The sequence below is a fragment of the Centruroides sculpturatus genome, unplaced genomic scaffold, assembly GCF_000671375.1.
Source record: "Centruroides sculpturatus isolate CEXI.00-Female unplaced genomic scaffold, Cexi_2.0 scaffold405, whole genome shotgun sequence".
NCBI classification, from domain to species: domain Eukaryota; kingdom Metazoa; phylum Arthropoda; class Arachnida; order Scorpiones; family Buthidae; genus Centruroides; species Centruroides sculpturatus.
The window spans coordinates 8,815-21,674 of NW_019384578.1; the positions used below are offsets into that span (position 1 = coordinate 8,815).

The following is a 12,860-nucleotide window of genomic DNA, read 5'->3' on the forward strand; positions in this document are numbered from 1 at the left end:
GTGGGCTGTTATTTGATCCTCGGCGCCTTCACTAATCGATCTCTTTGACTATTGTATGGGAACGACCATAATACCCAGCAATTTGTCTGCACTGTTAACTAGCGCTATTCTCCCACCCTGCATTTACTATATGAGCGATGAAGAAATGCTTTTTATTGATCTATAAGCGGTTTGTTATCAACTAGATTACTTTTGATACTTTCATTTCCTTTCGAGACTCTTACACGCGATATATCCCTAATTGGAAAAATGTTTTTTTTTTTTTTTTCAATCGTTTAATCGAATTTAAATTAATATTATTGAATAAAAAACACTGTAAATTATAATGAATTTATTCACATTTTTTTTTATTTACATAATTTCCAGTTATTTGGTTTCCTTGGTTATTTTTCTTTCTTCGTTTCTTTCCTCCCCCCTTTCTCTTTCACTCCTTTTTTCACTGTTCTGAATAATATAAAAATCAATATTCGATCATAAACTTTCCTTTTCTCTTACTAACTTTATGGCATTTAAGTATATAAATTGATTCATAATTAATTAAAAATTTCTCCACTTATCTTTTTTTTCTTTTTTTAAGAAGGGGTTTTTTTTAAATTAATTAGGAAAATATAATATAAAATTAAAATTTAAAAATATTATTTTATTATAAATATTTAATTACTCGAAAATGTATAGTCTAAAAGATAAAGGATTATAATTATATTTTATTATTTTACAATTATAATGGGGGTTGATTTTATATATTAAATAGGAAAGAAAAGATTTCCTTTCCGTTTGTCGTTTCAAGATGTTGCAAAAAATAGGAAGAATGATTCGAAATCAATGAATTACTCTTTCATCGAACGATATTTGAATGTTTTAATATTACTATTTTTTCTTACAAGTTTTTCTCTTAAAATTCAAGTAATGATATTTTAATATTCTTAGAAATTTTTCTATTGTATAGAAGAAAAAAACATTTAGATTTTGTAAGAGATTGAATTTAATATTAAACGTGTCAAAATATTCCTTACAGAAATAATACCGGAAAAGTTTAAAGAACTAGAACTATGACAACGTCATTTGTCATCACACTTTTAATAAAAGATTAAAAAAAAGAAATGTTCCATGTTATTTAAATAATAATAATAATAATATATAACATGTTTAAGTATTACACATAAGTTCTTTCTAATGGGGTGCATTTTAAGAATTTATTTAAAGTTTATTTGTTTGTTTACCTTTTAGATACCAGGATAAAAAGGAAAAATAAATGGAATATTTATACATTTTAATATTAAAATAAGGAGGAAAAAGAGCTTAAAATTGAAAAAAATTAAACGTCAGTTATATTTTTAGAATCAATTTAAAGGAATAAAGATAAAAAAAGATAATGTAGATAGCGGTAAAATAATAATAAAAAAAAGAACCTCTTTAACAGTAATAATTGGATAAGTTTAGAGGAAAAGAGCTATGATTGAAAAGTAGGGTTTCGGTTTCTTTCGGCTTAAAAACTTTATAAGGTGTGTTTTAAACATAATTTTAAATGAAATTTCCTTATCTGTCATGTTATACAGAGTTGTTAGTAGGCTTCAAATAACAAGGTCATCACCCAACGATAAAGGGGCAGGAAAAGATATGTCAGGGGTCAACGCACAGGGAATGGGGCGTCGGCACTGAGTTCTACATCCTCCATTTTCACATCATCTTGGCCTATATGTCCACGGGGCATTGACTACATATCTGCGCCTCAAACAGTGCCTCATGGTATTATTGTAGCTGCCCTGAATACAGCTGAGTAGACATTTGGAATGTAATAAGACGTTTACTAATTACTATTAAATTTTTATAGGGTTCACTTAAAGTAGAGATAGGGTATTCGAGCGATATTGGTCTAATGAATCTCTAATTATAATCCAATAATTAGCTATTATCTTTCTCGGTACCTTATCATTCACAATTAAGTTTCTCATACTTAAAGAACTGACCATTATATCTTTATATTACCACATTTTATAGCAATTAACTTTATAATGATATGCCTCACTCTCCATTAAGCACATTAACCCTTATGGCCTTATACTATCAATTTCCCATTAGATCCATTAACCCTTGTAACTTTCCTCCACTATTTAACATTAAGAACCATGTAGCCCTTTTCAGACCTATTTTTAACAACCCATAATGAGATTATCAACCGAACCCTTTACATAATTTTCATAAAAACTTCTCCTATATTCGACTCGTGCCATTATTAAGTTAATTAAGTTAAACAACCATTTATATCTACGGTAACAATTCGTTATTCAATGAATAATTTATTTCAATTTTTCAGGTCATGACGAGAAAAGTCTTCTCTATAAAATGCGACTTTCCCAAGTCATTACCAATACATTAAATATAGTTAATGGACAGCTTTTAACCCATTTCAAGAACATTTGATACGACATCAAAACAATTAACACGATCGTTAAAACGTACTTTTTTTATTACTTTATATGCCTTCTGGCATCATTTAAAGATGAAACCTTCAGTAGTTGGAATGCTAACTGTAGTCGGGGAGTAAAGAAGGTTGTAAAAGATTTAAAGAAAGAAACAAAAAACTTACTATTTTTATGATCAAGTGAGCAGAGATTTATAACTCTCCAATTTGGTGTCGGTTAGTTATTAAGTCAACTCAACTCTTCTAATGTTAAGATGGAAACAGGAATTCACTAGTTTTTGATTTATTGGGTTGGTGACTGAACGTCGATATTTTAAATACTCGTGCTTTGTAATGGAGTCGATAATTACAGTTATTTATTTACAACCTCGTACGTAAAGAATGGTTGTTTCAATTTTTATATTTATTGATTAATAAAAGTATGCCAGCAGTAACAACACTCGACCATTTTTTTTTACGTATTAACAGTTATAAATAAGCATTATATTGCTGTCTTATTCAAATATTCACGCTATTATTTAAACAAATGTACGGTTAACTGAATTTTGGACCACCCTTTATCGTAAACTCGTTAAGTCTTATATAGAAACATTTTTAACTTATTGATTTCTAGTTTAAATTTATTCAGCTGATATTCTTAGTTTTTATTCCTAATTTGAATAAGATCTTTTCTAAATAATAAATATTGTAAACTAGAATGGTAAATATAATATTCGATTGAATGTAAGATTTAGTAATGGCGTTAAAACTCATTACTTTTATCAAAATTAATGCATATTTGATGATTAAAGTTAATGGAGAATGCTCGTATAATAATTTGCGTAGAAATCAGAAAAAAATTCGAAATCTTTGTGAAAGTCCAAGAGGCATTTTGTTTGAATGCCAAGCTTGTTAGAGGGTACCTCTTGCAAATCAAATTTCACGTCATTTGGAGGAGGATAGAAGTTAATGAGAGAGCATTAGAGAGAGTGACAGCTCTGTTATTTACTCATTCTATTGCAGACTGGCTATTTCTCTGATCTTTAATTTGATAACGTTCGGAAATTAAATTTGTATGGAATTTCTAAGATTTTTGCATATTTTCTTAATTACAATTCATCTTTACTTGATTTGGAATCTATACTGTTTTCTGGACCATTAAATTTTTATCAATAAGGTTTTTCAACTGTTGATAAAAATTTAATAAAATTACTGAATATAGAAGGAAAAGAGAGTGAAAAATATAGTGAGTATTAATCTATTGTTGTTGGATTTAGTTAATTTAGTTGAAATTATCAAAAATTGTAATTAAAAAGATCATAAATTTTCAAACTTAGTTTCGAGACGTGTTTAGAAATTCCTAGTTTCTTTCTTGATTGGCCATAAGGGAGAAAATTGTTATTAATTTATAAATGTACCGAAATAAAGCTTTATCCAGGATTAATATAGACATCTATATAACAACTTGATCATATCCATAGCAAAACTGCAATTATAGTAGGAAAAAAAATATATCAATCTCTTGTAAGTTTGTAAGATGAACGTGTGAATAATCATTGATGGATTACGAGATTGCAATCTTTTTTTTCTGTTCCAATGATTGGACATAGGGTGCTTGTTAAATGATAGACTTCCTCACAAGATTTTTATCAAGTTATTACAGTGTGTCCGAGCGCATGCCGTTCGTCTTTTCATGTTTAAGTCGAAACACTTCTTTAAGAACTGCCCCGTACTACTCTGTTCCTTTTTTTTAACCTCCTATCCCAAGGTCATAGGCACGCGTTCCCACGACCGGCGTTTTGTTTCGTTCGACCTCCTCTTTTAGTTCATCCCTCATTTCAGATCTTTCTTAAATAGAGATGGTCGCACTGAACACATTGATCATACGAGTTAGAACTACAGTACTTTTCGAATAATTATCAAGTTTGAATGGTTAATACTAACACCGTGCCGTTACACGAAATACCTGCGGGCGACATCTTACATAGATGAACGTTGATATCATTACTACCCGATAAAGCGTCATTAATTACGTAAATAGTCGAGTAAGAATATTAAAAATTGTCATCAAAATTAAACAGGCAAGTTTTTAATTTCCATTGTATTGTAATGTAAACAATACTAAATTGTACTTATTACAAGCTGATTGTAAACAGAGTAATCTGTTCTAAATTATCACACAGAAATGATTCGACAGTTTAGAATTACCCGTAGAGGATATAATAGAGTAATTATGGTAGTATTAAATGATGTGTGACAAATAGAATTATTTCTTCAAAATCTAAAGGAAAAAAAAGGTAAGAGTAATACAAAAGAACTATTGATGCAACACAAGCCACAATTTATCTACGCATTTACACCTAAAGATTCAACTCGGTTCATGCTTGTCATCTACGATAAATAAATGAGGATCGTGTAACGTAAATCAGCTACTTCCATTTGTGTAACAATCACCTTTGACATCATCTATGTAATTATGTGTCACGATGTAATTACTAAATTTTCTTATTTTTTCGTTTGTCGTTAAGAATGTAAACATAAAACGAGTAAAAGTGATATAGAGTTTAATAATGTTAGTTAGTTAGTTTCTAGATGGCTTCTAGATAAAATATATCGAAAATTATGCCAATGGTAAGATTGTCAGATTTAGAATATCGAATCAAATAAGTAATTCGATGAATCATTGCGTCAGTTTAAATCGCAGTCGTGACGATACGAGTAACCTAAGCCCTGACGATGTGACCCTTTGATGCAAGGAAGTAGACACTTTGGCGGAGAAACTTGACTATATCGTCCACCCCTTTAAAAAGTCGCGAGACATCGGTGCCAACTACCAGGAAGACAGATTCATTTGATGAAAAATGTTTAAAGTTGCCTGGTTAATGGACTTAAACTTTTCAACGTATCTTCAAAACTTTGAAAATTACAGTTTACAATGTTCTTGTATATTGTATGTTTACTCCTAATTAATTTCTAAGTGCTTAATGCACTCTCTATTAAGAATATTCTAAAACTCATTTCGTAATGAGTATGTTTTCTCTATAAGATTATTATAACGTTAATAAATCGTATTCTACTTTTCGGTTGCTTATAATTGTATTATGTGCAAAAATGGAGTCTTAAATGTCACAAGAATAAAGAAAGAGTTTGTTAAACATACTAAATTTATTTTAAAAAAATGTCATTTTAAATAATTAAAATTCTTTCTCCTCCTTAAAATTTTCGTATTGCAATGTACCTTATCAACTATTAAAATATTATAAAGAATAATAATGTTTGTTAGAGTAAAATAAAAAGAAAAGGTCTTAACTCTTACCATTTTTATCACTTTCTATTTTTATATCCCACTTCTTAAACCGAATACTGCGAACAATTTTTTTTAATAAAGCTGACGAGGCATTTATATATATAAATATATATGTATGTAATATATATTTTTTTCTTTTATTTGTTAAATTGTAAAATAATTTGCAGATGCCACAAAAATAAATATTAAGATAAAAGATATAAAGGAAGGAAAAAAAAAAAAAATAACAATATCGTTAATGCTTCAACCAGTCTATTTTATGACTTACACGTCGACATCGGGTTAAAAGAAGAGGGGGAAGCGAATCGGGGGAAGATAAAAAGGTCCACGTGTGAGATTACGTTCCATTGTCCTCTAGCTATGTGTTTACCTGACCTTGCAGGCCAAGAGCGGAACATCAAAGGCGAGGATCTTAATGCTGCCTCTTCTATTTCTTATCCACTTCAACAAAGAACTTTAATGATTTTTAACGCTTATTAAAATTTATTTTAATAATATTTTTATAGACTAAACATACAAAATGTTTTTTTTTCTCTCTCTAGTTAAATTATATATAAAATATTTGCATTTCTTTCGTAAGAGAAAAACATGATGGATTTGCTGGTAGGGTGAAGTTTAATCTTTTTATACTGTTGGCAGCCACGGGCTGGATTAACCGGAAAGAGGCCAGTGAAAGAAAATGCATTACTTCAACTTCTGATTTAGAAATGTGACATTAACATCGAAACCTTTCAGACTATTCGATAACCTTTAACGAATTTTTTAAAGTTTTATTCCAAAGATTAATGATAAGTTGAATCTCTTAATGCAATAATACAGTAGAGAGCCAATATTTTAAACACAAACACACATAAAAAAAAAGGGGGAGAACTTGGCCAAAAAGGAAATATTATTTTAAAAAATTAATATAATACGAAGAGTATGTAATAAACGTGTGATATTCCATGTATAATGTATGATGTGTATTGTATAAATCACGTATATGAATTTAAATATAAGTATTTTAAAACTTATTGCGTGTTGAAGTATTAAAGTATAATTATTTATAAATAGAGAAAAAGAATGACGACAGGTAAATGACACTTAAGTTAATTATGGTAATAGAAAACAATAAGAAAAAAAAAAGAAGAAGATAGTGCAATGTGCTTCACTCGATCACTCTGATTAATCTTAGAGAATTCGTAGAGCACAGAATCCAAATGTTTTTTTTTTTTCTTAAAGCATTAATATGTTTAACGTTTTCTCAATTATTAGACATAAAATCATAGGTGTGTACGACCGATAGGGTTTGATTTTTTTTTTTTTTTAGATACGATCAAATTGCATGGTCTTTATAACTGATTCTTATCTTTAAGATTAATTTACCTTAAGTAACATTTAGTTAAGGGGAAAAAAAAGTGCAAGGCTATTCGCCGGTAAATTAATTATACGAGTTACTTAATCTTTTATTACAAGGACAATTTTAAAATGACCAATTATATTGATGGTTCCGATAGATACGATTGCGCCAGATGTTACAAAATATAAATTGTACCGAATATAAAAGATCAGTTTACTTAATTAGGTAATTATTCATTAAAAATTTATCGTTTCTAGCAGCTGTTGGATGATATTATTTTCGCATTTTCTATATTTAGTGTGAATTGTAAAGTGCGGGAGCCATAAAATGGAATTTGTCTTCGGGATTCTTTACTAAAAATATAACTGTTTTCGATGATATTTTTAGAGATTTAAGAAAATATTTTTTCTTTTTTACACTTTGTCCGAATGATTGTCTGTCCGAGTAAACTAAAAGAGTTATAAAATTGAATTCGCCTTGATTTACTGTCCTCGAGTTTTCTCCAAACTAAACACTTAATTATCCATCTTTTACATACTTTTTCGAGGGACTGTTGCACTGTAAACCAGCATTTTTATAGTATTATAATGTTTAATTTCCTTCAGTTATAATATTAAATCGGATAATTTACCAAGAAGCAATATAATATTAAACAAATTTAATTAGTAAAAAAAAGTTATATAAAAGCGGAAGATTACAGAATTCAATTTCTAATATAATCCTATAATTCCTAAAAGGGTATTCGGTATTACCCAACCCACACTTAATTAAAAGCAGGAAAAACTAGCTTTATAACGTATTGCAAGTAGGAAAACCCACTGTTTATCAGCTTACATAAAATAAGTTTCCAAGAAAAGATAATTCAGACCTGTCGCTGTGAATGATGTTCTAAAGGTGTTTAAAGGGTCGCCAGTCAGACCGACTATAACCTCCCATAGTTTGCAGACAGTGAGTAAACTTATTTCATCCGCAGACATATAAAAAGATATCAGTCTTGGTAGGCTAATTGATAAAGGGACAAATCTTCTTTAATAATACTTTCATTAAAGAAAGAACGAATAAAAAAAGTATTTCTAAATTTAACTCTGTTCACCGCCAACTGTTGACTTATCATCAATTTTAAACAACGATTCTTTCACTAGTGATAAGCGATACGGCTTAAAAAAATCACAAAGTGTACGTATTTAATTTATTAATTATAACAACAATTCCTCTATGTCTATAAATAACTTAGACACCAATCTGGAGTGTACAGATTCCCACCACCTGTTGATTGTAAGCGAAGGAATGAGATGAATCTTAAGAAAAATGCCTTAAAATAAATAGAAAATTTATCAGGGTATATGTAAAGATTTCACAAAATTTAACATAAATGCTTGGGATTAAAATAAATAGAACTATACACGAATTTAAAGTTTTATGTTTGAATAGGGATTTTCCCTTAAAAAAAAAGGGAAAAATCTTTACTAAATAACCTACCGCATCGTTTAGTTTGCCAGCAGCAAATATTCGGCAGCAAAATTGAAACAGGGGTTACAGTTAACACATAGCCCTACCGCAGCCGTCAGGTATATTCCGGGCACGTACTAAACTGGGTGAGTTTTTAAATTTGTAAGATAGTGTCCATTATGGTATGGCTTTGTCTAGTGTTAGAAAAAACTGTCGCAATAGGGTAATTATAGAGTAAGTTATTTTTAACCCTTTGTGGTTAAATTTAACCTCGGGCCTACCGCATCGTAGGATTCAGGAACTCGTCCACCCAATTCTATTGAAAACGAAATTTCAAACCACCCAGAAAGGGCCGCCGAGTTCTTATCACCACTATTAGAAAATCTATTAGAGCTATTTCGGGTATTAGTTTGTTCAAAATGGGTTTTTAACACCCCCGCAAGATTATCAGTTTTATATTTGTTTTTTTTTTTTATTTATTTTCTTTGTGATGCTTCGTGTAGACAAGAAAAAAGAAAGCCTGCAGCGCCGGTATTGTTTTTAACAGTAGTGGACGTTAAGGCTGTAGAAGATACATGGATGATCGTGAGCTGAAAGCTAAATAATTACAGCCCATGCGTGATTTGACTTGAATTACGGCAAAAAGTATATTAAATATCTTTTAGAATTTATGTGGAATATTTTCACAAAAATTTCTCTTCGTTAAGTTTTATTGGAAGAGAGGAGGAGGAGGTATGTTAACTTCCTTTTTTCAGACCAAAATACGGATAGAAATTCTATTATTTGTGGCAAGTTCCCTTTAAAATCGAGATAAGTTTGGAAAGTTTATTTTGATTTTAACAAGTTATTTTGATAAATATAAGTTTAATTTTTACTTTTATATATAACTGAAAGCTTAAAAATTCGTTGTTTTCTTCCTATCAACTGGATTTCCTTCGAGTTAGTGTTGGATGAGAAATTCAAGAACTCTGAAATTAAAAAAAAAAATCTGTATTAAATGTATTGTGTGATGAGAATAAAGTCTTTAGTGCAAAACGAAAAAATAAATTTCAAATTTCTGTGTCGAAATTTGCCGAAATAGTGTTGAGAACGAAGGGAGTTCACACCTGAGTCAAGAGGCAAGACACTACTATGGTACCAAATTGGCAGGTGGCAATCTGTAATCAACAACTTGGTGCTGACCTGGGGTGCAGGGCGGGCGAAGGCCCCTTGACCCACCTTCGGGTTAAAGGTTGTTCTACTCGTGACACGATTTCTTGCGATTGGATTCTGTTTTTATAGAATCCAATCGCAAGAAATTGTCTTGCATAAAAATTCTAAATTGAAGATTCAAATTATTTCTCTTCAATTATATAAAACCTTTCTTATATTCTATGGAGTTTGTTTTAAAGAAGTGTACTCCAAAAAAATAATGGTTCTTGAGCCAGTTAACAGTGGGTTACAGGTATTAATTACATTTATAAATCGGAATTTATTAAAGTATAGAAAATTGTATATCGAACAAGAAGGATCTCATGAATTTTTGTAACGTCTGTGTATAATAAAGTTTCTAAATAAGAGAGAAATTTAATCTTTACAATAGTTAACCGACTTTTGGACCACCCTCTCTATGTACAAATCATGGAATTTCCAGTTTATTTTAAATAATTAAAAAGAATTAATGTTTTGAAGTATTTAATATCATAAAAAGTAATGAAATTTTCATGCAATGTCGATAGATACAATTACATGGTTGAATAAAAGTGCAGTGACTGTTCTTCGAATAATCTTTAACCTTCAAATGCTATATAAATGCCTTTCTAATGTCGTGAAATGTTAAATAAGTGCTATTTTGAGAAACAGACACGAAAAAAACTTATAAAGAAAAGTAGATGTTGAAGGACGAGAGAAATGAATCCACATAAAGAGTCCTAACTACCATTTAATTACGACAGGGAGTTGACGCATCGTTGTGATAATTCGTAGACCAATACATCTTTCAATAGGCCAAGTATATCATTTACGAGTGACATCTTTCGTATACCTAAAAAAGCACAGTGGAGAAAGAGAAATAGATAAAACTGTGCTGTCGTGCTGTGAAGAAGGCTTTCGCTCGTCTCGGTGGCTATTGCAATACCGACTAGTTCTTCACCTTTGACCTTTGTCGCACGGGGGGATAAGACTATAACTTTTCCCACGGTATCGTACTTGTCCTCCGTGTGACGGAGTACCGGGAGGGATCGTCACCATGATGGATTAGAAACAGTGTCACGCAGTAGTCACGGTTGTCGCGTCACGTTACTCTAAACTGCGGTGTCTTTATTTCGAATGCGTGGTGCCTCTCCTTTATATGGAATTGAAAAATATGCCCCGGGGAGAGGTAAGCAGATGGAAGTTTTTCAACCAAGGACGCATTAGAATGGCAATTTCAGATGTATTTGTCATTCCGTAATAGTAGGTCTCTATAATCTATTAAGGAATAATAAGACTTATAAATTGATAAGCAATTGTATGTTATTTTATGACTAGAATTAGTTGAGCAAATTTATTTAATAGCTTCTCTTATGGTTTCATAGCTCGAAATTACGCCCAAATTTTGCTTTTTTTCTCTTCCTAATCGTGATTAAATACTATCTGTAAATTGTATAGTCTATTAAATATCATTCAAATTTCTAATTATACTTTATATACATACCGATATTACGGTATATTTGACAATTCTTTATCAGTTCCTTTTCGAGGTCCTGTGTCCGTGCACCTGTTGCGCCTGTCTAATTACGATACCGGTACTGCATTCGAACACTTAAATTACTTAGCATATACCGTCTTTAAATAAAAAAAATTACAATAAAAATAATTAACTGCTTTAAAAAAATGTAGTTGTGAATGCTGTGGTGAATCATTACGATTCATAACAATAAAACGAAGATGCAGAGATGCGGTGAAAGCAAATCAGTAGCTAAGCACTGGTACAGAAGAGAAAAAAATGGGGAAGCGAAAAGCAATCCTTGTCTGTGTGACATTTATGAATGTATCCTGTTAAAGTAAATAATTCATAAGTGGAACGTGTGTAATGTTAAAGACATTGAAGCCAATTAAAGGTTATTAAGAACAGGAAAACCAGATTGGGATAAGAAGAGCAGCCTATGATTATATACAAGCATAGTCGCGTGGTCCCCTCTCAAGGATCGAGTTGTGATCCAAGCTTTCGGACACTCCTGCCAACATTCTAATGGTGATAAATCTAATGGAATTCTTTCAGAAGCAAGAAGAATGACACGTTGATCCGGTCCGAATTAACTAAACCAAAAAAAAAACTCATCTTTTTCTGTTTTAAACACGAATCAATCTAAAGTACGAGAAGAAAAATAGGAACCAATTAGTATTGGCGAATTCGGTCATCGCTTAAGGTCAGAATAAGGTCGAAGGGCACGAGATCCTAGAGAGAGGTGAAGTACGATGTCGGTGACAATGTAAAGGCGGAGAACAAATAGACCCTGCATGGGGGCCAAGAAACTAAAATGGATTTTTTTTTTCCAGAACAAACATGCCATTGTCTAGGGGTGTGTTGTTGCACCTGCCTTCTTCCATTCCATATCTAAAAAAGAGAAAGTTTTAAAATTCAAAATTGACTCGAGAAGAAATATCTTTTACTTGTGACTTTTCCATTGACACGGGGTGATGTATAGTCGATGCTGGAAAATATCTTTTTGTTTCGTGATTCGTGATCATTTTTTATAAGTTATTTATTCCCGAAGATGATCGATTGGATTTATATAAACAGACGTTACTAAAAAATATTTCAAATGATCGATAACTATATGCTTATTTTCTTGTACAGAAGTGTCTAAGTTGTACAATACGTGTATTAATCACACCGGTGGTTGATGGGACGCCCCCGTGTCCGGGAGACAACATAATTATGTAGAAGATGTGGGTGGATGCTTATGAGTTTAGCCCAGTCCCATCACATCACCCTCGACACAATGGCGGCAAAGCAGGTGAATAGTGCCGCCTTCCGTCTGAACTTTAATGTTTCTACGGGGTGGAAGGATTATTCTTTTAACCAAAATTTTCTTTAAATTTCTCTAGTAATTTCACTTTATTTAAGTTTCAAATATCACTTATTTAATAATCATCAAGCGTTCGTATCCAACATTGTATACGTGGACGTGCCTAAGTGTCGTTAAGGAAAATTTCGCTTAAAATATGAAATTAAATTCTAAATTAATCAATTTTTAAATGCTTAGTAAGGCCTCTGACGTTTACTTTTTGACCTCTCACCCCTTACGGTTTTAAACAATTCATGAGGAAAGCTGTATCACACATATAAATGTACAAAAATATTACACACTTACGTTTCTATGTATAATATTTTTATATAT

The 12,860-nt window shown here is 31.0% G+C and overlaps 1 long non-coding RNA gene across 1 annotated transcript in view; it reads right to left on the minus strand.

Moving 5' to 3' along the window:
- Positions 1-419: 419 nt before the first annotated feature.
- LOC111624391 overlaps positions 420-12,860 on the minus strand; it is a 33,009-nt gene continuing 20,568 nt past the window's right edge. Inside the window, exons 3-4 of the long non-coding RNA XR_002756568.1 lie at positions 9,372-9,464; positions 420-444 (exon numbers count right to left, since the gene is read on the minus strand). This is a non-coding gene — a long non-coding RNA (uncharacterized LOC111624391). The remainder of the gene's footprint in view (positions 445-9,371; positions 9,465-12,860) is intronic.